The following is a 26,652-nucleotide window of genomic DNA, read 5'->3' as shown; positions in this document are numbered from 1 at the left end:
CAGCAATTACAATCTTTTGCAGTATTTGTGTGACATGGCTTGTGCTGCATTTGTCGGGATAATGTACTTATTCATTCTCTGCTCTGCATGGCTGGAGCAGGTGAAGAGAGGATGTTATGGATACTGAAGAGCTGGGAGTGTGCCAGCAGTCTTCCAGGGAGGAAGATGAGAATACTGAGCAGGAGGAACATCACCTTCTGCATGACAGAGTAGTGTAGCACCAGCCACAATAAGCTGGACAGGCCTTGATGAAGCTGACTCCAGTAGTTGTGAGCTCAGTGCAGTGGTCACCATTGACTACAAATTTGTTGCTGCTCAAAAAACAAGAAGCAAATACAGTTCTTCATTTAGATTATCCTTGTTTTTATTACTGCTGAACCATCTGAAGCATTTCCAGTGTGTGATATTCCCATATCGAACTATGAGGAGATGTTATGCTACATTGGGCACTGGGCAAAGAGTATGACCGTCTGGCAGAGGGTTTCAGGATGGAGCATATGTAATATATTCTTACTGTACACTTCTTTTTACAAAGACATGTCAGCTGTTCTGCCTGTGTATCCAGAGAAATGTTTGCTTTTGGCTGCCCTTCAACTGAAGGGGCACAGTGAAGGGGCTGGCAGCACTTGACTTGGTATATGGCTGGGCTTCAAACTAGAAACAGGAATCCAGGGAGATCCTGACAGTGATGAGTACTTCTGCCTCTGCCAAGAGGGAAGACAGGACAAGCAGGATGCCTTTGAGGTGTGGTCCATAAGAAATGAGGCATGCTTAGAAAATAACATGAGAAACCTTCCATAAAACTTGCCGAAATAGGCACTTCACTGATTTCTGTTAAAATTCCACCCAATTTGAGGTTGACTCAGTGTTTTGTAAAGTTGAATGAATGGATGACTTATTTATTGTCACATATATTCAGAGAGAAACAATGAAAAGTGTTCTGTCGTCACAATCTGGTGCCATTTTGAGTTACTAAAAGAAAGTACTTCAATCGAGTTCATCTTCTTCGACCAGTGTCCCAAACATGGCTCCAGTACTTCCTGCAAGGATCCTGCTCCAGGCCTATTACAGTCAGGAGTTCCTGCTCGAGGCATCGACACCACTGCAGTCAATGTCCAGATGCCAAACTTTGTTTTTGTGGTCTGCTCTTCTAATTTTAAAGCTCAGGATCCTTTGTGCCTCTGTAACCAGTTCCTTAACTTGCCTGACAGCTTCAATTATTTGTGCACATTTGCCCTAGGTATCTTTTTTTTTTACCCCTGAACTCCCTTTGAAATTGTATCCTTTATTTTGCATTGCTTCTTCTCATCATTTTCATTTGCCACATCTGCCCATTCTAGCAGCTGGTCTGTCTTTTTGAAGTCTAGCTCAAGCCTCCCCACAAGTTATTCTACATGGATTTCAACATATGGATTATATTCCATTTCTTCTGTTTCCCAAGGTAAAAACATAAGAACGTATAAAATTTAACAAAATAATTTCCTTTGTTACCATGCAGCTTGCGCTTCGAAAATAACAGGTTAAAGTTTCCAATTTCAGTTCCGCAGTGTATCACAGACAAAATTAGAATGGCCACTACTGTAGACCCTGCCTGACCTTACTTCCCAGGAGCTGTATAATTGCTAACTGATCCAACTTCACATTTTTTTTTCTCCCTCACTAATGTAGGGAGTTCCTGATCAATATCTCTTCTTTCCAGATGCACAAGAATCAATACCTTCCTTGGAGTATTTGATTTCTTTTTGTTTTGTGTTTGCCTTCACAGCATTCATTTCCATAACTATTGAAATATTTATCAAGCTTTTTACATATATTAGTTGACACAGCATTAACTGATTTTGCTGGGAGTCTTTCCACATATCAGTGCTTACTCTTTATGTCTCATGACAGCCTTAGTTCAGCAGTAGCAGTCTACTCCAGAGACTTCAGTACATAATATAGATTAGCAATTCAGTGCATATAGACTGATGAAAGAGTGGTCATTTGGATGAGATGTTAAAGCAAAACTCTCAGTAAATGTTCCATGTCTAATCAAAATAAAGGGCAACTAAAACAAAAAAAAATCAAAATAAATATACTTTCCTGATATCTCCTAATATTTATCAATCAACCAACAATATTGGTGACTTTAGTCATTGCAATGGAACTTTTTACATGAGGAAATTGGCTGATAGCTATAATTCAAAAGTAAGTCATTGGTTCTGAAATGCTTTGGAATATAAGTTGTGAAACTCCCTATAAATAAAACTTATTTCTTCAATGTCTTGTTTTCACTGAGGTTTATGATTCGTATGTTTGCTTTTCAGTTCTATGCTCATAATCCAAATTAAGTAGTAAATCAATTGTATTTTGTTTTTGTCTCAATTAGCACATTTGGCAGTATTAATTGATGTGTTTTCTTAAATAGTAACTAATCTTATAGGATGCTTTTCAAATATTGCCTTTGCTAAAGGCACATGATTGGCATTTTTTAGTGACTGAATTGGCCAAAATATTCCATAAAATACAACGGTGTCTGTGTCAAGATCAGGGAGAGAAAATGTAAGCCCTATGCTTCTCCTGGAAGAATCTTATGGATTCTTTGTCTGTGTTTCACCCTACCCACTTTTAACCGTCAACAGCTTCAGTTCACACACATTTTGCGGCCAATAGATTAGGGCAGCAGAGAAAGACACCATCATCAAGTCTATAGCAGATCTTTTAAAGAGAGGTCTGTTCAGTCCTACCACCTGTGAACCCCCATATCCCCTCCCTTAAACACCATACAATACATTCTTTCGCTATTGCTTTTGAACCAAGTATTTCGCCAGTTTTGTCTTGAATGCTATTTTGAAGCTGCTTCCACTGCAATATAAGGAAGGAGTGCATTCCAGACACTAACTCTAGTTTGTATAAAGGTTTTTTTCCCTCATGTTGCCTATGCTTTTTTTAACCAGTCAACTTAAATGAAATTATATCTTAGCCTTCTGTTGATCAATACTTCAGCTATTGGAAGCAGTTTCTATTTATTCTGTCTTAACCCTTCATGGTTTTATATACCTCCATTAAATCCTCTCAGATTACTTGGCTCATAAAACAACAACCGTAGCATCAATAAAAACCATTATCCCTGGAACCAATTCTTGAACCCTGTACAAAATCTTCTCTACAAAATTGGAACCCATTTGCACAGTGGCTAGAGCTGATTTATGTGGTATCAACAAAATGTTGTTTTTATATTTTGTGACTTATCGCAAGTTCAGGTTTCAGTATGATACAATTTATGACTACAGTTTTGCCAGATAATTACACACAACTTCATCGTTCCCATTGTGTAATTAGTTCTGATTTTTAAAAAAATCTGGTCTTATGCCAAAATGATTTTGTTTATGACTTCTTGAGATTATCTCAAGGATGACTTTATTATTTTTGGGAACCATGTTTTGGTTTTCAGGGGGTCCTTCTGACATTCTATTGACCCATTTATTAGATGATGGGTCATGTGGTAACAGTACCTTAGATTTAAATTGACATGTGGGGTATGTAGCCTTTCACAAAAGCAGAATTATAAGAATTAATCAGTGTCCTCAAATATCAGCCTTCAATTAAACTGATGCCATAACACAAAAGGAAGGACTTACTTTCTTTGACGCCACAATATTCACATCGGCATAACAGGCATTAGTGAACAACAAAAGTTTTGTTTATCAAAATAACCGACAGGTAATTATAAACAAAAGAAAATCATCCTAAAAGTGCATTCCGCACGCAGGTTCACAGCTAATGTGCTTCCTCCACATGTACACAAAGCTGGAGCATTTTGACCAAATAGTTACTGCCCTTTATACTGCATCTCTAATCTGAAAAATATATTTCTGCTCCTTCAGTGTCGCTGGGTCAAAGTCATGGAACTCCCTTCCTTACATCATTGTGTGCCTGTGTATAGCAAATGGATTGCAATGATTTAAGAAGGAAGCTCTGTACTAATTTCTGGAGGGCAACTAGGGATAGGCCAGTGAAGCCCATATCTTGTGAATTAATGATTAATATATTTTTTAAATTGATGTCAAGTTTTCCTGGCTGTCAGTTAGTTGAGTATTCCATTATTGACAGTTTGAAACTGTTCTCTCTCCTTTTGCAGCCTGCTTCTTCCAATGCCACCATCCTGCCCTGCCTTCTTGGAGCCTAAACCTCCTTTTCTCCCCCACTTTACATCTTCTTACTTCCCCCACCCATGTCGTAGCCTCCTCCTTCTCCTCCTCCTCACAGACTTGTAACCTTGTCTTCCTCCCATCTTAAGCCCTTACCACTTCTTCCTAGCTCTTTCTGTCCCTGCAAACTCCATCTTTTCTCATAGCCCTGGCAACCAGGGCTTTTTCATGTCTGACTGGCCACTGAAGAGCAATGAAGTCCAAGCCCTAGCCCCAGTGATTAGCACCTTCCTTTAATCTCCCGGGACTTTGGTCTGTGCTTAAATGCTCAGGAAAAGAACAAAAGAGAGAAAGAATTATTGAATCATAAAGCCGGAGCCAAATCAGACCAATATGGGAAGCAGACAGTATTTGTATAGAATTTGCCCTCAAGAGATCAGCTAAATTGTGGGCAATACCATCTGCCAACCCGTCTCTATGGGAGATGTGTGCTTACGCCAAGAGCAAAGAGAAACCTTCACTTACATAGTACTCTTCATAACTATCAGATGTCTCACAGTGTTTTAGTGCCAAATAAGTAATTTTATGTTAAAATATCCATGTAGGAAATGCCAGCTTTGCAGACAACAAAGAGCATTTTATTCATTCTTCATTTTCTCTGCAAGAAAAACTCTTCTGTTTTTTTTCCCTCAGTTATTTATGTGGTCAAAATGGGCTATTTTTTTTCTCATGTTAGATTTGTAGTTATTGTGAAGCAACCTTTTGATGTAATATTTCCAAGGGACCTTCATTTCCTATTGTTGAGCCATTGCCCAAACAGGTAGTCATTAATTATTGCACCCTGCATTGCTTGCTTTTTAATTCTGACTACAGGTATTTTTCATAAATGTCAACACCCTGAGGGTTATCATTGCACAGAAACTAAACTGGGCAAGTCATATAAATACTCACCTCATGACTCCTCAAAGCCTGTTCAGCATCTACAAGACTCCAGTCAGGAGTGTATTGGGATGCTCTCCACTCACCTAGATATGTGTTAGCCCAATCATGGTGAAGAATTACAATGGTATTCAAGACAAAGCAGCTGGCACTTTAGACACCACATCCTCATTCATTACCTCCACCTCCCACACTCAGTAGCAGTAGTCTGTACCATTTGCGAGATGCAGTGCAGAAATACACCAAGGGTCCTTGGACAACACCTTCAAAACCCACAACCACCACCATGAAGAGGGACAGGACAGTAGGTACATGGGAACATCACTACCTGCAAGTTCCCATGTAAGTCCCTCACATCCTGACTTGGAAATATATTGACATTCTTATAGCATTGTTGGATTAAAATCCTGGAACTTTCTCCCTACCGCAACTGTGGGTTTACCTGCAGAAGAAGGATTACAGCAGTGCAAAAAGACCACTCACTGGTATTTAGGTATGGATACTAAAAACTGACCCAACAGCAAAGACTCACCTTTGCACTAAATAAACAAATGGAAACAGAAATAAGTCTTCAGCAGAAGAGGCTCATACTCAAGTAACCAAGAAATGGTTTATTACATAATAATAAGTTAACAGACTGTGTTGGTTTAATACCATTTAATAACATCAAGTCTAGTTAAAAGACATTGTTATCTCTCATGAGGTTAAAAACTAGACTTACGCCACATGGCTGTAGACTGTGGACTGACTAACACCGAAAGACAAGCTAAAACTATTAAATCTGACCAGCTCATTCCAGATTCAGACATTTATGTACAAGTGGGTGAAGATATTCCAAAGTTGCTGAGTCAACCCTTTCAGCCAAACTTGGGTGCGCAATACCAGACAATATTTTTAATTATACTGAGGCTTAAATTGTGCAGTAGGTTATTTAGTGAAATGGCAAATTTGTTGTCAGACTTCCCTGATGAACAGTTAGACGAATTGAATATTTGTACGTCATATTTTGACAACATATGAAGGTAGTGCAATGAAGTAATCTGGGAAAAAAATTATGTACTACATTAATCCCATTCCAGAGAAAGCTCTGGAAATGTGACTCTGGCCTCACAGGTTACTGAGTATAGATGAGTGAGGTCATTTGTTCCATCTGGCACATCCTTCAATTCCCATCTTCCAACAACACCTCAAGTAATTTAGATACAGTCATGAAGTCATACAGCATAGAAACAGACCCTTCGGTCCAACTAGTCCACGCTGACCATGTTCCCAAACTAAACTCAGCCCACCTGCCTACATTTGGCTCCTATCCCTCCAAATCTTTCTTATTCATGGATTTATCCAAATGTCTTTTAAATGTTGCAACTGTACCTGCATCCATCACTTTTCCATCAGTTCATTCCATACGCAAACCACTCTCTGTGTAAAAAGGTTGCCCCTCATGTCCTTTTTAAATCTTTGTCCTCTCACTTAAAAGTATCCCCGCTAATTTTGAACTCCCCCACCCTAGGGAAAAGACTTTTATCATTGACCTTATCTATGCCCCTCATGATTTTATATACCTCAACAATTTGGGCAGCACGGTGGCTCAGTGGTTAGCTCTGCTGCCTCACAGCACCAGAGACCCAGGTTCAATTCCCGCCTCAGGCGATTGACTGTGTGGAGTTTGCACATTCTCCCCGTGTCTGTGTGGGCTTCCTCCGGGTGCTCTGGTTTCCTTCCACTGTCCAAAAATGTGCAGGTTAGGTGAATTGCTAAATTGTCCGTAGTGTTAGGTGAAGGGGTAAATGTAAGGGAATGGGTCTGGTTGGGTTGTGTTTCGGGGGGTCGGTGTGGACTTGTTGAGCCGAAGGGCCTGTTTCCACATGATAACTAATCTAATCTAAATTCACCCCTGAAACCTCCTGTGCTCCACTGAAAAAGGTCCAAGCTTTTCCAGTTTATTTTCATAACTCAAACCCTCCATTCCCAGCAATATCCTGGTAAATCTTTTCTGAACCTTTCTGGTTTAATAATATCCTTCCTATACCAAGGTGACCAGAACTGCACGCAGTACTCCAAGGTTCACCAACGTCCTGTACAACCTCAGCATGATATCCCAACTCCTGTACTCAAAGGTCTGAGCAATGAAGGCAAGCATGCTGAATGCCTTCTTAACCAGTCTGTCCAAGTGTGACACTAATGTTAAAGAATTACCTGTTATTGACCAGGCCAGATCCCCTCAAGACATTTCAAAAAAGTAGCCCAGACCCTAACTTTGCTAGTTGTTTTAAGCAGTTGTAACACGGATATTCCAGGAGGGATGTGGTTGGTCAAACCACTTAGTTTAAAACAAAACAGAATCTATTTGCTGGAAGAGCACAGCAGTTCAGGCAGCATCTGAGGAGCAGTAAAATCGACGTTTTGGGCAAAAGCCCTTCATCAGGAATACAGGCAGAGAGCCTGAAGGGTGTCAATGGCGTGGGAAGCTCCCAGTTACCTTTGTTTTTGCATCCCATGTACAGTAACATGGCCCAGAGGGTGACGTGGGCTTTTGCAAATTCACTATTAGCCAGGTTTATCACTAAGTCTGTCTTCTGAAGTCGATCGAACAATTCTGATAAATGTCGCAAATGTGCCTTCCATGTATGATTAAAAATCGCCAGATCATCTATATAAATGATACAATTGGGTAGTCTGGCAATGACCTTATTGGTTAGTCTCTGAAATGCAGCTGGTGCATTTGTCATACCAAATGGCATAACTTTAAATTGATACAGTCTATTTGGCATTACAAAAGCAGAAATTGTCTTTGCTCCTTCTGGCTTGAAGGTAGAAGTCAGAGGGTGGTGATGGAGGGTTGTTCTTTAGACTGGAAGCCTGTGACCAGTGGAGTGCCACAAGGATCAGTGCTGGGTCCACTATTTTTTGTCATGATTTGGATACAAACATAGGAGGTATAGTTAGTAAGTTTACAGATGACACCAAAATTAGAAATCTAGTGGACAGTGAAGAAGTTTACCTCAGATTACTACGGGATCTTGATCAGATGGGCCAATGGGCTCAGAAGTAGCAGATGGAGTTTAACTTAGATAAATGCAAGGATCTGCATTTTGGGAAAGCAAACCTTAATAGGACTTAATGGTAAGGTCCTAGGGAATGTTGCTGAACAAAGAGACCTTGGAATGCAGGTTCATAACTCCTTGAAAAGTAGTGTCGCAGGTAGTTGGATAGTGAAGCAGGCGTTTGGTATGCTATCCTTTATTGGTCAAAGCATTAAGTATAGAAATTGGGAGGTCATGGTGCGACTGTAAAGGACATTGATTAGGCCACTTTTGGAATATTGCGTACAATTCTGGTCTCCTTCCTATCGGACAACCACCTGATGAAGGAGCGGCGCTCCAAAAGCTCCAGTCATTGTAATGCACTTCGAATACGTCATCTTGGAGCATGCATTCAATCTCCTTTTGAACCTGTGGCAACATTAGAGGATTCTGCTTATAAGGATGTTGCTCAATCAGAACAGCATCTCCTTTATCTACATCCTTCATAGTTAGGTTAGTACTTCCCAGCTAATTTCCACATATCTCCCCATGTGATAGTAATAACTCTTAAAGGTCATTTCAATTTTCCTCTGGAATGTAAGTCAATAATTTATCCCAACTTTTGACAACTTCCTCATTGTCCAATTTAATTTGAGGAATGTCCAATTCAGAATCCTCTGAACTTGGTTCTTCCCTCAGTGATGTAACCAATGACACAGTCTCCGTTGGCTTTCCTTCCCTGTCAAAATACACACAGTAAGATTTCTTTCTATCTGGAGTCCTTATCAAATAGTTCACCTCACTCAATTTCCTTTCGACTTGGTAAGGTCCACTAAATCTTGCTTGTAAAGATTCACCTATCACTGGAAGTAGCACTAACAGTTTATCCCCAGCAACAAAATTGCGAGTCTTTGATTTCTTGTCTGCTTCCTGTTTCATTGTATGCTGTGATACTTTTAAATGCCGTCTAGCCAACGCCCCAGCTCTATTTAATCGTTTCCTAAAATTTGACAAATAGTCCAAATATGTGGTCTCTGAATTATGACTTAGCAATTTCTCCTTAAGCAGTTTTAGTGGTTCTTTCACTACATGCCTTGAAAACTAATTCAAATAGACTGAATTTGGTAGATTCATTTGGTGCATCTCTGATCGCAAGAAGTACAAATGAAATTCCCTATCCCGATCATCTGGATAGTCTTGACTATAAGCCCTCAATATGGTCTTTAATGTCTGATGCCATCTTTCTAGCGCTCCCTGTGACTCTGGATGGTACGCAGTAGATTTGAATTGTTTAATTCCTCAGTCAACCATAACTTCCTTGAATAATTTTGATGTAAAGTTTGTCCCTTGATCTGATTATATCTCTGTGGGTGATCCGTATCTTGTGAAAAAAATTGAGTAATTCCTCTCCAATCCTTTTATCTCTGATATAGTGTAATGGAACAGCCTCTGGAAATCTCGTAGACACATCCATTGTTGTTAACAAATACTGATGCCCACTTTTTGTTTTAGGTAGGGGTCCTACACAATTAAGACTCTTGTAAAAGGTTCCTCAAATGCAGGAATAGGTAGTAAAGATGTCGATTTTATTACTGCCTGTGATTTTCCAATTACCTGACATGTATGACATGTCTGGTAAAATTCAGCTACATCCTTGTGCAGTCCAGGCCAGTAAAATGTTTTTGTGTCCTAGCTTGTGTTTTTTTCACTCCTAAATGACCCCTTAGTGGTAGCTCATACGCCACCCACAATATCTCCTTTGTATAACCTACTGGCAATTTGATTTGATGAACTTCTGCCCATTACTCATCTATCTGAATATGTGATGGTCTCCATTTCCTTATTAAGAAATCATTTTTAAGATAATAACATTCAGGGATACATTCAGATTCTTTTTCAATGTATGCCTTTTGATACAATTGCTTTAAATTTTCATCTTTCTACTGTAACTCAGTTAATTTATCTGAGCTAATGATGTCTGTTGTGTCATCTATGTGCTTCTGGCTTGTATCAACCATTGATCAAACAGGGTCTCTGCTAATTCCACTTCAACTTTGTCTGTATTCTTTAATCTTTCCTGTATCAACTGGCAACTTTATGACCTTGATACCACACAGTCAGGAAAAATCCCAAGATATGTGTCCTGCAATAGTTCAGTTGTCTGAGTTTCCACTGGCTTTTCAAGCACAGTAGGCAGCATTCCTACCTGTGAATCAGCTGTATCGTTAAAAAGGACAAATTGTATACCTGGAGGTGAGAGTTTGTCCAGTACTCCTACCACAACTTCTCCCCTCTTCACTGTGCACTCTAACCTAACTTTACATAATTGAGCACTTCTTGTCTCACCATGAATTCCCATGACTCGTATCTTTTCTGGCAGTAGTCCTTGAGAGGTAATGTCTCCTTATCTTTCAGCATGACAGATTAAGAGGATCCTGTGTTTCTTAATATTGTGACCTCTTTACCTGCTGCTCCTGGCCAATGCAAGTAAACTCTTCCTGTGCAGATATATGGTTTAAAAAGATCTGGCACTTCCTCCTTAACCAATCTCTGACCAGCTTTTACATTCTGGTGCAGCTTTTTAGCCTCCACTGTGCTTTCCTTCATCACTCCCAACAAAATTCACTGGCTTATCCTGTTTTCCTACATCTGGCTTCCCAATGCTTTTCCTAACCCAACAACACTGTGATTTCATGTGGCCTCCTTTATTTCAGTGAAAACACCAGAGCTTTTAACTTCCCTTTCCCCTTCAAGGGTTTCCTTTCTCCCTGTGGTAAGTTATCCTTATGATCTTCACCGAAATCTGCTTTTCCCTTTCCACGTGTGGATTTCTCTTTTCCCTAAATTTCTATCCCTTGTGGATCGGAAATGATTTTCAAAGCCAGAATTTGATTTATGGACCAATAATCGTCTTGCCATTTTAACTCTCTGCTCTTTCATAAGAGTGCTCACTGCTTCAGGGAGTGAATTTTTGAACTCCTCCAAAATAATCTTCTCTCTAAAAGCATCACAGGTTTGCTCTATTTTGAATGCCCTTATCCACCTATCAAAATTACTTTGTTTAATCCTTTCAAACTCAATGTAGGTTTGACTTCGATTCCTGAAACATTGTCTGTCAGCTTCTGGCATAAGCTCATATGCTCTTAAGATAACTTTCTTCACCTCCTCACACACCCCAGATACCTCCTCTAATAGTGATGTGAATATCTCCCGAGCTCTAGCTACAAGTTTTGTTTGCATCAACAAAACCCACATGGTCACTAGCCACCACATTTGTTTAGCCATCTTTTCAAATGAGATGAAAAATGCTTCCATGTCCTTCTCATCAAATTTAGGCAATGCTTGAATATATTTAAACAATTTCTCATTAGGCCTTCTGTCTACCAGGGCTTTGCTCATCCTCACTCTCTTCCTCACTAGGTGTATCTTCAGCCTTCATCTCTATCCTTTTAAGCTGACTTTCCCATCTAAGTGCCAATTTCTTAAATTCAAACCCTCTCTCGGTCTTCCTTTCCTCTCTATATCCTCTCTCTGTTTTTGTTCTGCTAAAGTAATTTGTTCTTTTTCTCTTTCCTCTGGTTTTAATCGTAATTCCTTGTTTTTTTCCTCTAACTCAAGCAGTTCCATTTTCAATTGAATTTTAGCCACCTTGAAAGATTCTGATGGCATTTACAGCAAGGTTAAATGCTGAGTTCTTGCTGTAATTATCTCTTCTTTCCTCACAGAAGGAGGCAGCTCCAGCTCCAGAGTGTCTGCTAATTCCAGCAGCTTGGCCTTAATCATCTTTTATAAAAATCCCATGGTCACTTCTTCCACCTCCAGAAATGTCTTGGCGACTGAAAGAGCCAGTGCTATCCCAAGCACTGTTTAAACCAAGCAAATTCAACACCCGGAACAAAAGACACTAATACCTGACACTCGCTCCCTTTGAGTCCAACAACCCAATCCCAATTTGGAACTATAGAACACATCTCGCAAAGACCCCCCAGTCTGTTATGGACTAGGCCAGACCCCCTTAAAGCATTTCAAGAAACTCGCCCAGATCCTAACTTTGTTGTTTTAAGCAGGTGTAACGCAAATATTACAGGAGGGATGCAGTTGGTCAAACCACTTAGTTTTAAACAAAACAGAATTTACTTAGAAGGTTACAGACTGAAACACAAACAAACGAAAACAGAATACTGAATAAGTTGACATATCCGAAAACCCAACAGATCGTCCCTCCTTAATGATGTTGTTCCAAACACTTGCAACAATCCCCGTAAACACCCCTTGGCGCAAAAGGTAAAATCAAACACAGGGTCTTACGGGAGAGATGCCAGAGAGACAGGAGGATTTTGCCTGAGGCAGTACCTGTTAGCTATAATTAAATTGGCCCTGAAACTCTTCAACCTCAGACTTTTCAGAACCTGTGCTTTTACGACCTCCTGAAAAAAACCAAGGACACCATAACCTTGTTAAAGGAGCAGCATCATCACAATGTACCTCTGAACCTTTCGGTCTCTCTGTTCTACACTACTCAGGGCCCTATCATTAATCATATAAGTCCTGTCCTTATTTGTATTACCAAAATGCAATACCTCACATTTATCCAAATTAAACTCTATCTGCCACTCTTCAGCCTATTGAATCAATTGATCAAGATCTCTTTGTAATCTTAGATGACCTTCTTCACTGTCAACTATACCGCCAATTTTGGTGTCATCTGCAAACTTACTAACCGTGCTGCCTGTATTCTCATCCATATTATTTATATAAATGACAAAAAAAAGGACATAAACTCCTGTGGGACTCTGCTGGTCACAAACAACCCTTTGCCACCATTCCTACCATAAAGCCAATTTTGTATCCACTTGGCAAGACACTGGGCTTTTCTCCCATCTGTCCTAGTAATGCCACTGGACTAGCAATGTAGAGCTTTTACCTATGGATCAGGTAACATAGATTCAAATGCTAGCCTGGCAGATTTCAATTCAGTCAAATAAAACCAGGAATTGAAAGCTAGTGTCAGTATCGGGAACCATGACAACTATCATTGATTGCATAAAGTCCCATCTAGTTCACTGATGCCGTTTAGGAAGGTTCCAGAAATGCTTGTCACATCCACAAAAGAAAACAAAAACAGGCCAATTTTACCACATGACCATTCTCTGTGTAGACATCTGTTCCTTGTCCAACACATGACCTTAGTTGTTCTGCACAGTGCAGATTAACACCCCAAATAATTGGGAAGTATCATATTACTTTCGTAGCCATTAATTCCAGCATGAATCTCAAAGTATGTTGTCAAAAAGGATTTTATTTTTGGAAATAATATCTAGCAACAGGATGAAGAAATTTTCAGTGACACCTGAAGACACTTTGAATTGTTAATGCCTGGGCTGCACCAAAGTGTTGGTTCCAAAGGAACCAGAAATATTACAGTACATGTTAGTTCCCACACCATATCTGTGATTACATTGATCTGAAAAGAACATTTCCTCACACATATTAATAATTCAGACATTCTAGTGAGCAGTCTGCTAAATTTTAGCAACTTTACAAACTCTTGTTCTAAACAGAGAAATAGATTCACCTTTGAATATAATTTAAAAGTTTAAAAGTGAAATATCAAGTATTTACATTTTATTCATTGTTCAACAAATAAGATGACCACATTATGAGCACCAACAACCTCAACATCTGATGTGTTTGAATGTGCCACATTTTAAAATGTGTCACTGGTTTCTCATTTGCAAACTTTGCATCAGAGTTAGGAACAGCAGGTAAATTTTTATTTAATTCCCAGAGCACATGACATAATGTGTTCAAAAAGCAAAATGTGATAATTTGTCTCTGTGCTGTCTAAATCTCTATCAGTGTGACTTTGGCACTGAAAATATAAATATTCTTTAAAATCAGCAATTCAGGAAAGAGTACATATGTTACTCCTTGTTCGTGTGAATGGCTGCTAGCCAGTGCTCATACCATTTATTTATATTCTCATGAATATGCAAACTTCCCAAAAATATATGCGTCATCCTATAAGCGCTCAGAAAAATTGACAAATAGCATGAACAACACTGATGCAGATGCTAAAAAAGCCATTGAGAAACATCCTTGAATAATATCAATGACTGTGGTTACAGATTTGTGTTTATTGAATGAATTGAATAATCATTGAAATTTTGAGAATCACGTTCTTTTGGGACCATTTAAGATCCTGTTGGGAATGGTGAGTATGAAGGGTTAAATTTACAGTTGCTTGGTGGTACTGTACAAAACTTGAATTTTTGTGAAAATAACTTGCTGAATAAAAGCGACGTATAATCGAAGCTTTTTCTCTTGCAATCATCTGGGCAGTTTTAAGAATGACTTTTTGGAGTGCACTGTATGATCAAAGGAGGAGATTTTAACCACCTCATTGACTTCGAGGTAGACAGAATGCCAATGAGTCTTGGATATCCCCCTGCAATCTAAACAGCGAATGGACGTGTGTGGGGAGTTGAGGGTGGTAGATGTATGGAGGTGTCTCCACCCTAATGGTAGTGATTTTACCTTTTACTCCAACCCACACAAATGCCACACGAGAATTCATATGTTCTTTGCTTCACCGGTCTGGTTGGATTTGGTGTTGTCCTGCAGGATTGGGAACATAGCTATCTCAGACCATGCGGCAGTGTACTTGGGTGTCAAGATTAAGGATAATGGAGTAGACACGTGACACTGGTGCATGGACCCGTTTCTTTTAAAAGGCAGTAAATGTATAGAGCACCTCAAAAGGGAGTTTGGGGCCTTGTGGGACATCCACTCTGGTATGGCTAGTAATCAGTCGGTGATTTGGGAGACCACCAAGGCATACTTAAAGGGTTTGATTGTCTCATATTCAACAACCAGGAATAGGCAGAAGGAAGAGCGGCAACAGATGCTCAAGGCCTGGCTAAAAGCAGCTGATTCGTCATCTGTTGTCAAGCCGGTCTGGGCTGCCCTGAATTCAGTGCTTACGCTGGTGGCGAAGATAGAGATCTCCTTTGTGAAGCAAAGGTTATTTGAATACGGGGATAAGCCAGGTAGATATTTGGCTTATCTGGCTAGGAAGAAAAATGCTCCGCAGTCCATTGTGTCCATTAGGGAGAGAACTGGTCCTATTACTCACATGTCGAAAAAGATTAATGCCATATTTTGGAAATTCTGTGTGGAGTTATGCTGGTCAGAGGGCTGAGGATGGGGTGGCAAGATGGAATCCTTTTTCGAGAACCTGGATCTCCCCGGCATAACCGCATAATAAGTTTCCCTTTTAAATGCACCCTTGACAATACAGGAGGTGCAGGAGGCAGTAAGACAGCTCCAAAGTGGCAAAGCACCTGGCCAGACGGATTCCTGAATGAGTTCTACAAGGAGTTCGTAAACATGTTGGCTGAGCCAGTCCTAGGAATGTATAATCGCTCATATAACCTGGACTGCCTTCCGCGCTCTCTTAGGTAGGCCAATTTTAAAGAAGGGAAAAGACCCTGAGGACTATGCCTCATATGGACCTATCTCGTTGATGAATGTAAATTTTAAAATCCTGTCAAAGATGCTGGCCCTGGGATTGGAAAAGGTATTGCCCACTATTATAAAAGACAACCAGATGGACTTCATTAAGGGCCGTAGCTCTTCCAATAACACTAGGAGGGTGCTGGATACAGTGCAGATATGACAGCAGAGATTGATTCCAGGTTTGGCGGTCTCCTTGGACGTGGAAAAGGTGTTTAATTGGGTGGAGCGACCATATCTTTTTGGTGTCCTAGAATGCTTTAGTCTTGGCGGGGTGGGCTTTTGCTAAGTGGGTGGCAGTGCTATGTAGTGATCACAAGGCAATGGTTCTTATGAACGGTGTTAAATTGGATAATTTTAGCATTGGGAGAGGCAACTGACAAGGGTGCCCTCTCTCGCCGCTATTATTTACCTCAGTAATTGAACCATTGGCCGAGGCCATCCAGAAGGATCCTGAAATAGTGGCTGCACAGGTAGAGATAGGAGAGCACAAAACTATTTTTGGCTAATATAGGAAAGTCCTTACCCCAATTAATACAAAAAATTAAACTATTCAGCATCTTCTTGGGATATAGAACAAATTTTACAAAGTCGGAAGCTATACTCTTGGGGGGCTTGGTGGGAGTCCCTGACCTGGAGGATGGAACCCAGTTTCCCTTTCGATGGTCGCAACAAGTTTTTTTTAATCTGGGTATTTTTATTAGCCCCATTTTCCATCAGCTGTACAGAGCTAACTTTGTACAATTGTTATGTAGGATAAGGCAGGATCTGCAGCAGTGGGAGGAGTGACCATTATCTTGGTTAGGCTAAATAACCTTGATTAAAATGAATGTCCTTTCTTGGTTACTCTATCCAGTGAGATTGCTCCTGCTGTTGCTGCTCAGACAGGTGTTGTGGGGAATAAATGGCTGGCTTGGATCCTTTATCCAGTGTCATTGATGTCCTCTCATTAATTTACGAAGTTGCAGTTCTCATAGGGTATGTTGGATGGGACAGATGGTGGTGGAGGAGGGGGATGGGTGTTGGGGGGGTGGGGGGTGGTGAGTAGGTGGATCTCCCAGATCTGAAATGATATCAAATAGGTGCCCTATTGTTGTATGTGGGTGACTGGTTGCATAAGTATCCCAAGTCGATATGGCTTGACATCAAGGCTTCTCAGGTAAGATGTCTCCTCGTTAATTTATTGTTTACAGATATAGCGAAATCCGTGGCTGAGCATTGTAAAAGCCCGATTATCTAATGCATGGCCAAAGTGTGGAGGGCGAGGGAAATTCACATAAGACCTCATTGTTCACCCCTTTAGCTGGAGCCCCAGGATTTAAACCGGGGTCAATGGACTCTGGCTTTAAAGCATGGGAGGTCAAGGGAGTCTCCTGTTTGGTAGATTTATTTGAGGGAGTGGTCCTGATGTGTTTTTGATGAATTAAGTCACAAATGTGAGCACCTAGTAGGGACCTCTTCCAGCATTTCCAGATTAGGGACTACATGCAGAGAAAGACCACGCTCTTGAATCAGCCCGATATGCCTGATCTAGAGCGAAGAGTGCTCCGGTGTGTGGGCACTCTCTCGGTTAGTACCCTATACCATTTACAGAGGGGGTGCGCCCTGGAAGACGTGGAAAGACTCTATGGAGTCTGGAGTCAGGAACTAAGAGAAGAAATTTTGTTTGAGACATGGGAGAACATATGGGAGAATGTGAAGAAAATTTTGATATGCAATAAAGCGCAAGCTATGCAGTTGAAGATTCTTCACAGGGCCCATATAGCTCCAGAACGGTTGGCTGAATTCAAGAAAGGAGTGTCTCCAGGATGTCCTAAATGTAAAATTGGCATAGGCATTGTTTATGGTCATGTTGCAGGATCCATGAATATTGGGGTGCCATAGTTAGTGAGTTGGGGGGGATTCTGGGAATCGAGGTGAAGGCGGTCTTTATCCCTTCTTTTGGGATTGCCAAATTTGCCCTCGTTGGATGAGCACGGGAAGAGATTATTTAACATTCTCACACATTGTGTAAGGAAGAACATTCTAATGAACTAGATGTCAGAAAAAAAAACCCAGGTCTCATGGAGGGGGCGTAGATTGGTGATGGAGCACATCCCACAAGATTCTCCCACAAATGTGGTGCACCAGAAAACAGAACCATTTTATAAGATGTTGCAGTCCTTTTCAAAATACATCGAGACAGACTTGTCAGTAATACTGACCAGTGCCTTTATATAGACATGGGGGCCAGATTTGGCGGTCCAAGGAACCTGGGGGGAGGAAATTTGATAAATACAGGTTTTACAACTAATACTCGCTTGGATGGGAGCCTCGGTGGAGGTGCAGCAAGTGGTGGAATTGAATTGAATTGAGTTGAATTTAGTTTAATTTAAGTTAATTTGACTTACGTTAAGCTAATTTAAGGGAGTTTTTTGTCATCGTTTTGATATGTTCTTGTAGAGTAGTAGGTGGTTTCCTGTTAATGTTTTTGTAATCTAAGATTGTTATATTGCTTTTCTTTCTTGTATTTTTATAATTTTGTAAAAGAATAAATACTTCTTCTAATACAAAGAAATGTAAAAAAAAGTAATAAATAGTTTTAATACAGACTTTCTGCACCAAATATAAATGTATGTATGTAAGAAAAAACCTTGAAGTGTAATTTGTAAAATGTGATTACTCCCAATTGTACAATTATCCAAATTTGCAATATGTGTTTTTATTAATCATTCATGGAATATGGGCATTTCTAGCTGGGCTGGTATTTATTCACCATCCCTAATTGCCCATTAGTGTGGTGAGCTGTCTTTTTACATTGTCAGAACCCTTGGTGTGTAAGGATACCCACAGTTAGGATGGGAGTTCTAGAATTTGAACCCAGCATTGGTGCAGGAACAATGATACAGATCAGGCTCACCACTTTTTTTTCTCAGCATTTATAGTGATATCTACCTTAAAGAATGAACTTGACTTTCTAACAAAAAACACTATGAAATTCAACAAGAATGTTAAAAAGTAAATTAAACTGAAGTAATCTCCTGGTAATATGCATGAAAGTTAGGTTATTTCAACATCAGCACCATAATAAAAACTACACCGCTGTTGACCATCAGTAAGTCCAAAAGAATTGGTAACTTTCCTGGTCGTTGAGATTATCTTGCGTAGATTAGATTCTAGTGGGCCTGAATGTAATAATACAGCAGCCATCGTAATGCTTCAAATTTTGTTTACCATTACTTGTTGAGTTTCAGAATTTTCCTTTGAGATCATTCTGGAATATGTAGAGCAGAATCAGAAGCTAAAATAGCATTTGACGAGATTTTTAAGGAGATACAATGACTAGTGTACTTAGGTGGAATGGGCTTTGATCAACTGCAGTGTTATTATTTGTATATTGGAGAGGCTACACTATCCTTCCACATTTGTTTGAGATCTGCCAAATTCCAGTGCTTTGTGGCAGTTCTGCTGAGATTGTTAGCCATTGGCTTCAACTTTGATTTTCACTGGACCTCTCAGGCCATCTACAGTTGACACCTTCATTCATGTCATTGTCACTTTGAAATCAAATCGTTCTCGTGTTTTCTGTCCTCAAGCAATCCATAAACTTAGGCCTTATCTCACCTTCTCTGCTTGAAGTTTCATTGGCTCCTCAACACTTCTAATTTAAAATTCACAGTTTAAATCCCTTCAGGGCTATATTCCATCTCCGCTTTTCATATGAAACCAGCTACTGTTGATCTTCTTTCTGTTGCTTCGAAACTGGCCTTTACTGCCCTCGTGAAGCACATGTAATGTTTGTTAACATCTAAGTTGCTGGCAAATGGTGTGATAGTAATATTAATGTAGCACAACACAGTGATATGACTGACCACTGTTAGTAATCATGACAGATTTTGTGTCTGAGTAAAGGTTAAGGTAAGACAGAAATACAATGTGCCTTTAAGTTCAGAATGAGGCAAAGAGGCAAGACTAAGCAAAGATGTTGTGAGTATCCAAGTAGACAGAAAGTGAGTGAACAATAAGATACCAGCAATGTGCCAGAGCTGCATCGTGCTGTGATGCATGAGATGGGTGACTGTACTAATGCACAAGAAGCATTGTAATTGAAGGTGTTGGTGGGCTCCAAAGTGCAACATTAATGTAGTGAACTCTGTTGGAGATGTGCAAGATAGCCTGAGAGTTGCCATAATGTGGTGGTGAGACCGATGCGTGTCCAATGCCAACCTCGATGGATTAGGGTACAGGAAGTTGCTGCCCTTGGAGCTTTGTCGGAGATGTCAGGGAAATGCAGGCCAAGATGGAAGCTCAGAGTAGTGAGTGACAGATGGAACTGCCAAGTACCCACTCTGACTTTCATGTTGGGAATGGTTGTCATCGAGTTTCTTCTTGTTGTGTGGAAGAATACCAAATTGTATATAAATGAAGCAAGAATATGAAATAATGAGATGTAAATACATTCAAATAAGCCCATCACCGCTCAGTGAAACTCTCATCTTGCCATTAAGTGTTGAGAGTCTAATTTTTATGATCTTGCCTGATTTTTCCAACTTACTTACCTTGTCTATGACATCCAGGAGTTGGGAAGATTCTGTCCGATGGACCAAATGTACTGATTGGATTGAAAAAAATAGGAAATATTCTTCCAGTAATCTTTCATGAAACGTTTACACATAATGTTTCTCTAAGAATTTTTAATTTTTCTCTTCAGAGTGAGAGGATTTTGATTGCGGTAATGGAAAGATCACATTTAATCAATCAATATTTAACCACAATTACTTTTATTTGTGGCATGTACATTTATAGCTTTTAGTTGAATATGAATTTTATAAATTATCAGAGTAATTCACAATGACATATAATTGTGAAAAAAAAGGCTTTATTCAAGGGTAATTTTCTTCTTTCTGACACTCAGATGAAATCTGTAAGTTAAATTTTCTACCAGATGATTTCCCTTCCATCTAATATTAACAATCATTAACATACACATTGAACTTCAAACTTAAAGCTTCAGTGAACAGCCTAACTTTCTGTGCTGAAATTCATTGTGAGTCATATCCACTTCAACATAAAAAAGAAACTTAAAATTGTGATAAAATAGCAGATAATTAAGCAAGTGATTTTGAAAATTAGAATCATTGTCATTACAGGATATAGACTTTTTTAAGCTTTAGGAAGATGGCTTTGAAACTGGAGGAGTAGTTAAGCATAGCGTCATGCAGTTTTATACCCTGGAAAGACACTCTTCGGTCTCTTATGTTTGTGCCAGTCATCAAACGTCCAAGATATTATGATTCCATTTTCCAGCACTTGGCCTTATGCTTTGTACGGCATTTCAGCTGCTCTTCAAAATAGTTCTTAAATGTTTTCAGTGTTCCTGCCTCTATTACACTTCAGGCAGTGCGTTTCAGATGACTCATACCTCTGGGTGAAAACTTTTTTCCTCAAGAATCTTCTAAGCCTCCTCCACTTTATGTTAAAACCATGTTTCCGGTTATTGACCTATCTACTAATGGGAAAAGTTTCTCCTTATCTACTCTGTATGTGCCCCTTCAAACTTTGTGTACCTCAATCAGATACCCCCTTCAGACTCTCTGTTCTAAGAAAAACAATCCTAACCCACCAATAGTCTCTCTTTATAGCTGAATCACTCTAGCCATGACAAAATCCTGGTGAATCTCCTTTGCACCCTCAGAATGCAGTCACATCATTCCTATAGTGTGCCATCTGAACTGCACACCATACTCCAGCTGCGTCCTCATTAACATTGAATAGAGCTCCATCATAACCTCCTTGCTGTTGTAGTCAGTGCCTTGAGTAATAAATATAAAATTTCCATATACATTCCAAAACGTGTTACTAACCTGTCCTGCTGCCTTCAGAGATCTATAAATATGCACACCAAGGTTACTCTGATGCTCTTTATTTCCTGGGCCCTACCATTCAATGTGTACACCCTTACTTTGTCAGTCCTCTCTAAATGATTCACCTCTCAATTTTTGGGATTAAATTCCATTTGGCACTGACCAGCCTATCTGTATTGTCCTGTTGTCTAAGGCTTTCCTCATCACTACTTATCGCATCATTGTGTCATCTGAGCACTTATTGATCATACCAATTGCATTCATGTCCACATCACTAATGTGTCCTCCAAACAGCAAAGGGGCAAGCACTGAAGTCTGTAGTACACCAGCTTCCAATCATAACAATTACCCATTGACAGTCATCTGCTGCTTCCTTCCACTGAGCCAGTTTTGGATCCAATTTACCCAGGATGCCATGGGCTCTGGGCTTCTTAATCAGTCTACCATGCAAGACCTTACTGTGGGCCTTACTGAAGTCTACGTAGACGACACCAATGGCTCTACCCTGATCTACATACCTAACCACCACCTTGAGTAATTCAATCAAATTGGCTGTACATATGCTTACATGTTCTAGTGTCTGCCTATATGGTTTAATGCCAAATTTGTTTGACAATGCTTCTTTGAAGTTTCTTCGGACATTTTGGTTTGTCAATGCTGCGATATAAATACCAATTATTGTTGAGGGGTCAGAAAAAGTAAAAATATATTCATGAACTAGAATGAATAATTGTTTTTAAAACAAATTTTAGGTTTCTTAATTCTAATTTTAAATATTTATTTTCTATCAGTGTTAACTTTACCAAGCTAAAATTGTAAATTTACATCCAATTGATGAAAACATGCAATTATCAAGAGGGTTTGGGGGGAAAAGAGATCTAACTACAGTAATATGATAGAGCCAGTTCTAAATATATTCATTTAAGAAGTTGCACTATTTTTTTGTAAAACAGTGAACAATACCAACTGTCCAAGAGTTGAGAAAAATATTCTTCTGAAATAGTGGTTTGGCAAAATGTACTAAGGAAATCAGTAATCACTGATTTAGAACCAAGAAATCATTATTGAAGAAACCAACTTGTTATTGAGTTTGGAGTTGCTTCTCATTGAAACAATCTTGTTTTTCAGCAGGAATTGAATTTGATCTATAAGGTTCCATATGATATTTGATGGATTTTGTACATTTGGATTTTGGTGGAATTACATTTTTAGCTCAAATTTTGTAATAAAAATGAGCAGATTAGTTGAAATGTTAACAATATGAACCACACAACATTCAGACACTTCTTAACCAACCCATTTCCCAACCAAAATGCTAAATGCAAGGAATGATGTCCTTTGGCAGTTGTCACTTTGGAAGGAATAGACACACGCCTTGCAGTTCTCTGGAGAAACTTAATAGAGATGGCAGTATTTGTGGAGTGAGAATCAGAGTTTGTTTAGTTTTGTCTTTTCTTCAGTACTCTTCTTTTAAAGAAGAGTCATATAGGACTTGAAATGTTGACTCTTTTTCTCTCTTCACTTGTGCTGTGTTTCCCCAGCATTTTCTGTTTGTACTTCACATACTCGGTATCTTCAGTAGGTGCTTTTATCCCTGCAATTGTTTTATGGGGACTGGTGGCCTTGGAATGGAGTGGGGGCATTCCTGCTCTTTCTGAACTCATAAATTAAACCTCTGAATATCCTATAAACCTATTTTCCTCCTCAGACCAGCTGTAGGTGCCAGAGCAGTTGCCACAAACTCTCAGCGCTTTTCCAGTTTAAAATAGCATTGAGGTCCTAGTTTATATAATAGCAATGTGATTTGCACACTTTAACGAGGCTCTAGTCTGACTCAGGCATTCATATCATATGCTTGGAAATTCAGGCATTTTGAAATTGACTAGGAGTATACCTTGCATTTCAGCTGCACCATTTTTAGCTGCTGCCCAGCCTGGATAAAATGGAGGGAAGCAAATTAAGGATTCCCAATGTTTCCAATATGTTTCAGAAATGTAAATTCTGGTTTAAGAAGAGATATATTACATGCTTGGTGAACGAAGCAGAGTTAATGCTTCAATATCTTCCATCCTAACCTATTGTGTATATCAAGCATTTTTTGCTTTTATTTCACATTTCAAGCATCTGTGTGACAGTGCTTCTTTTGCTTCACTCGTGTTTTCTAATGCAAGAGAAGATTTTACATGTATGTCCATATTCATGTAAAGGAAAATAGGAAAATCAAAAACTACAAGAAAAAACAGAGCGCAGATTTTGTAGAACATTATGAACTGTAGTGCACATTGCAAACCACTAATGATGCAGTTAACTGCAGAAAGTCTATTATTTTTAATAGACCATAATGTTTCCAGAACCAAATATTACACTCTGTGTCGTGCCTTAGTCAGTTTTCCACACCGAAAATAGTATTATAATGAGAAATTATTTTTGCAACTATTGTTAGTCTTCTTGTCTCTTGCCTTCATTAACTGGAGAAAACTGAAATATATTTGGTGTGGAAAAAGACTAAAGAAGATTAAATTCTGCTAAACAAAGTTGAAAGGGAAAAACATATTTTTATTCAGCGATAAATGCAATAACGTGAATTATGTGAAAATTCAATAATACATTTTCATCTAATTAAATTGTTATTCTTCATTAATTTGTTGGATATAGGCATCACCAATTCCTGTCTAATATTTTCAAGGCACGACCCGGGAGTGTGAAGGCATACTCACGTGCTTGGATACTTGCAACTCCAAAAACACTCAGAAAACTCGATCCCATCTGGGACAAAGTATCCCACTTGATAGTTTGTAAATTAACAATATTGGAGTCAAAAAGTGTGGCGCGGGAAAAGCATATCTGGTTAGGTAGCATCTAAAGTGCAGGAGAGACGATGTTTTGAGCATAAGCTCTTCATCAAGAATGTTGGAGGGGCCCAAGCGAGTGAGAGATAAAAAGGAGGTAGTGGGACTGGGGGGAAAGTAGTTAGGAGTCGTCATGGCGGTTGGACAGGTACAGGGACTGGATATCCATGGTGAAGATGAGGCATTGAAGGCTGGAAACGACAAGTCATGGAGGAGGTGGAGGATGTGGGTGGTGTCTTGAATGTATGTGGAGAGGTCCTGGACCAAGGGGGACAGAACGGTGTCAGGGTATGTGGAGATAGTTTTGGTGAGGCAAGAGCAGGTAGAGACGATGGGTCGACCAGGGCAGTCAGGTTTATGAATTTTGGGTAAGAGGTAGAACCAGGTGGTGCGGGTTCCCGTTTGTCATGGCGGATAGACACATATAGGGACTGGATGTCTGTGGTGAAGATGAGGTATCACTTTCTCCGAATAGGCAATATTGGGCTTGTCCTGCTTTAATAGACATGATATGTCTTGGCAATTTTCTACTGTGCAAGGTAGATGTCAGTGTTGTAGCTAGTGAAGATCCTCCTGCTGAAGATAAAATGCTTATTTAATTAGATTTGACTGATACCATCAGGTTGACTTGAAGGTCTCCTGTTAGCTATTAATGTGACATATTTGGAGGGCTTGTGTCACATATCCATGTTTCATCACCTTCCCTCACTTCAAAACAGATACAGGCTGTACTGTGTATTGAAAAGTCACTGATAACATTGCTGTTGGAGTATTTTGTTTAAAAATTCATTCTTTTCTCATCTTGGGAACAAACAGAGTTAATATTTGTCTTTCCATTTAAGCTTCCTTTGATGGACAATGTTTGACCTTTGAATTGGTATTCTGTAGCATTTGAAAGATGGATGGGATAGCTTTACCAGGGCTTGTTAATCGAAGACAGGGAACTCAAAGTTAATTAAGTTTATTTTCACTTAAGCACAGTTACAATGAAATGTCATCTGTTACAATCGGGTGAGGAGGTGACATATCTCAATTTTTTTCTTAACCTCTTCTTGCAACAATTGCAACTAGTATCTCCCTTTTTAAACATGTTTCAGTGGAACTTCATTATCCTGGCTAAAAAATGAAGTAGAGCCAATTCCAAGGTTTTCTTGAGTGAAAGAGGGTGGAGTTTTGTTGCCTGAGAAAAAAAAGATGAGACAACAAAACCCACAAAGCTCAGGTAGTGAGTTCGGAAAGAAGTTTGGGTAATCAGGGTATCTTACACAGAGAAGATTGCGCTTCAGTTTTTTTTAAGAATCCCTGAGTGGGGTGAGAATGATATCTAAATCAGCTTATTGGTATCTTATGTCCATAGGAGTGGAGATATCCTTTAATGGAAGGTTTTCAACGTTGTTTTATTTCATTGGTACTGTTGTGAATAGATTGAGATGGAGAGAGGAGCTTCCTGTATCCCTGCTGTGGTTAATCCATGTTGTTTTCACTCAGTTTGCTTCTCAAAGCTTGCTACTGAAATATGGTTTACATATTTCAAGCCTAGCTCAATTACCTTTTCCATATTTTTTTTAACCAGCCAAATCGTTCCGTAATAAAATATTGATCCCAGGCATTGGTAAGTTTGATTACCAAGTTGAGAGCACCGGTATCTTGGAGAAAGTGGATTTCTGTCTTTGACAGTGTGAAAAATGTCAGTAGCCACCATTCCTGTTGATACAAACTCCTGATAATTATTCTAGTCCATTATCATCCCTGAGTAGACGTTGATCATCCATAATGTTATAAACACTGGACTTGAACTTCGAGTTTCTGGGAAATGCCAAGACCTGCAAATATGCTGCATATGCTTTGGTTTCTCACTTGCCACTCATCCACTTTCCTTCTTTGAATAGTTGAGGACAGTTCTGTTCTTCCTCCACTCTCCAGCTTGTTTCCAGGGTATTTACCATGTATTTATCCAGCTCTGGTCTATGACGGCTTCCTAACCCCAGGTTCCGTGAGTTTCTGTATCTTTGTGTGAGCTCATAGTCATCAGCCAGAATTTCTGCTTGTTTAAACCCTGCTACCCTCTGTTCCCCACTGCGAGTCTAAACTGGAAAGGATATTGAGTTATTAAATTCCTTGAGAATTTATTCATGTAGTTTTTTTATGGGCTGCTTCAATTTTTAATGTCTGTACCCACTGGTTAAAAGCAGACTTTATATTCACCTTCATACTCGAGGTATATTCAATTAGGCCATTTCTTGAGGATATAGAATTTTTACCTACATGCTTCTGGTACTAACTGGCATGCATTTAAAATAGCCTCTTTTGATGCCTTACTATCAATGGGACTTCTCAGATAAGAGGGAATAAT

General features: G+C 39.5%; 1 protein-coding gene across 5 annotated transcripts in view; it reads left to right on the top strand.

Annotated features, from left to right (window-relative positions):
* LOC140477084 (RNA-binding Raly-like protein) overlaps window positions 1-26,652 on the top strand; it is a 910,390-nt gene that overhangs the window by 238,532 nt on the left and 645,206 nt on the right. Inside the window, exon 1 of one of the 5 annotated variants that reach the window (XM_072570324.1) lies at window positions 14,290-14,306. The exons of the other annotated variants lie outside the window; for them this stretch is intronic. The gene's annotated coding sequence lies outside the window, so the exon portion shown is untranslated. Of the gene's footprint in view, window positions 1-14,289; window positions 14,307-26,652 lie in introns of those variants that run through there. 5 annotated transcript variants of the gene reach the window in all.

This window comes from Chiloscyllium punctatum, chromosome 5, assembly GCF_047496795.1.
Source record: "Chiloscyllium punctatum isolate Juve2018m chromosome 5, sChiPun1.3, whole genome shotgun sequence".
NCBI lineage: Eukaryota > Metazoa > Chordata > Chondrichthyes > Orectolobiformes > Hemiscylliidae > Chiloscyllium > Chiloscyllium punctatum.
This window is presented reverse-complemented; position numbering and strand designations above follow the sequence as displayed.